This window comes from Galeopterus variegatus, unplaced genomic scaffold (genome assembly GCF_000696425.1).
Source record: "Galeopterus variegatus unplaced genomic scaffold, G_variegatus-3.0.2 Scaffold1595, whole genome shotgun sequence".
NCBI lineage: Eukaryota > Metazoa > Chordata > Mammalia > Dermoptera > Cynocephalidae > Galeopterus > Galeopterus variegatus.
The window spans coordinates 240,157-242,781 of record NW_007727706.1 but is presented as its reverse complement, the minus strand read 5'-3'; positions in this window follow the sequence as shown (position 1 = coordinate 242,781).

The following is a 2,625-nucleotide window of genomic DNA, read 5'->3' as shown; positions in this document are numbered from 1 at the left end:
CATACAGATTAATGGAACGTAATAGAGAAAATAATAAAAAAATAATATAGACAGACTATTCACTATTTCAGAATTGTCTAGTCAACAAACAGGGATGGAACAACCACACATGCGTATGTGAACTGGGAGCCTCGGCCATTGTCACACCATATGCAAAAATTAACTTGAAATAGATCACAGATCTAAATGCAAAAGATGAAATTCTGTAACTTCTGGGAAAAAAACAAAATATTTTTGTGAACTTGGGCTTGACAAAGATTTCTTAGGACTCGAAAGACAAAAATCATTAAGAAAATGATAAATTAGACTTTAAGATAATTAAAAATGTTGGATGTTTCAAAGACACTGTCGAGGAAATGAGAAGACAAGATAAAAAGTGAAAGAAATCATTTACAAATGGATATCTCATAAAGAACTTTACCAGAAATATATAAAGAATTTTAAAAGTTCACAATAAGAAAATCTATAATCTAATTTTTTAAATGGACAGAATAGTTCAACAGGCATTTCACCAAAAGAAACAGATGGATGGCAAATAAATACATGAAAAGATGTTCAACATTATTAGTTTTTAGGGGAACTGTAATTAAAACCACAAAGTTATGCATGCATAATAGAATGGCTAAACTTGAAAAAACATTGACGAGGATGAGGAACTGGAATTGATACATCACTGGTGGAAACGCAGCATGTTACGACCAGTTTGAAGACAGTTTGGCTGTTTCTCATGAAGATAAGCATATTACCAATCAATGTGAATCTTACAAATATGTAAACATATGACCATGCAAAACCTACACTAGAATGTTTACAGTAGTTTTATCAATAATAGCCCAAACCTGGGAGCAATGTTACGACCAGTTTGAAGACAGTTTGGCTGTTTCTCATGAAGATAAGCATATTACCAATCTATCTGAATCTTACAAATATGTAAACATATGACCATGCAAAACCTACACTAGAATGTTTACAGTAGTTTTATCAATAATAGCCCAAACCTGGGAGCGACTGGCTAATGGATAAGCAAATGGTGATACATCAGTGTAATGAAATGCTGCTCAACAATAAAACATAATGGGCTACTAATACATGCATAAACATGGATGAATCTCTGAAGCGTTATAGAAAGAGTATACATTATACGATTACATTTAGATGGCATTCTGGAAAAGACAAAATTATTGGGACAGATACCAGAACAGTGGTTGCTATGAACCAGGGGACAGGGAAGGGGACTGACTACAAAAGCATGAGGGAACTTTTAAATGATTGTATGTATTTGTCGATATTTATCAAGCTAAAATTGAGCACAAAGGTAAACTTTATTATGTAAATCATAACGCAATAAATCTGATACCCACCCTCAGAAAAGATGGAGCCATCCTCACCCGTATGTCCGATCTTCATCCCTTAAAACTGGAATATTTCAATGAAGGCGTATAATACATCTTAAGAAATTAACAATCAGAATGCAGAAAATAGCTTACTCGAAAGCACAAGTCCGTTCTGCTTCTCAGCCTCTCTGAGCACACATGACCTTCTTTTCAAGCTTTCCGAGGAACCTCATGTGCTTAGAGCCACTAATTCTACATGATTTGGCCATGGAGGACTCACAAGTGCCTGATCCCCATTAAGCTGTTTTAGTATCAGATTGTCCAGCTCTAACTGTTGTAGGAGAGGTTGGTTGAGGTCGAGACTCCTCCCTTCCTGTTCAGCTTTTTGTTCTACTGTTGAATGCACTAAGTTCTCCCATCTCTGCATAAGGCAACCTTTCCTGTCCCCACTGTTCCTCGTCTGAGAACATGGAGCAAAATGGTATTTCTAAATTTTGATGACAGAAGTCCTGAAGGAGCTGGCCGCTTTATGGGGCAGTGCTCAAATGTATCTACTGGTGTTGAAATTTCTTCTACTTATTATCCTTAAGCAAATATTAAATCTGCAATCAAAAATGATCTCCTAGGCTAGTGGTACCCCAACTTCTGCTGCTGTTCTTTCTATGCTAGCGGTCATGCTCACAGATGAGTATCATCTGATAGATAATTAGGAGTTTTAAAGTCAAATGAAATTACAGGGCATTGTATCGTTATGGAATTATGAACTTTTTTGATAAAAGAAAGAAAATAGAGGTTAAAGTGAATGTACATAAAATGAAATGTGTCTCATATTGAGATATGAACACTCCTGCAAGGCCAGGAATGGAGATCACTGATGTACCACGGTCATTGCAATGTGGAAAAACTGCAGGCTTCTTGGCCTTCATGGGGGAATTGGTGCCTGAAAAACTGGAAAGGAATTTCCTTGTGGTAAATTTAAGCACATTTTAATGGAGTAAAATCACATATTGTATTCGTGAAGAGTTCAGGTTTTAGAGCACGGCAGTTGATTGAAATCTTAATTCTGACATTTTCCTGGTAAGTGACCTTAGACGAGTCCTGTGAGCTCTCTAAATCTCAATCACTTCATCTGAAAATGGGGAAGATAAACATTACCTAACAAGGTCAGTTAAACAATGTTGAAGAAAATATCCTAAGCACCTAGCATGGTGTTGGCTCATAGCAAATACTTAAGCAATAGAATTCAAATTTTTATCATTATCATTATCAAATTTTACCTGAAAACCAGGAA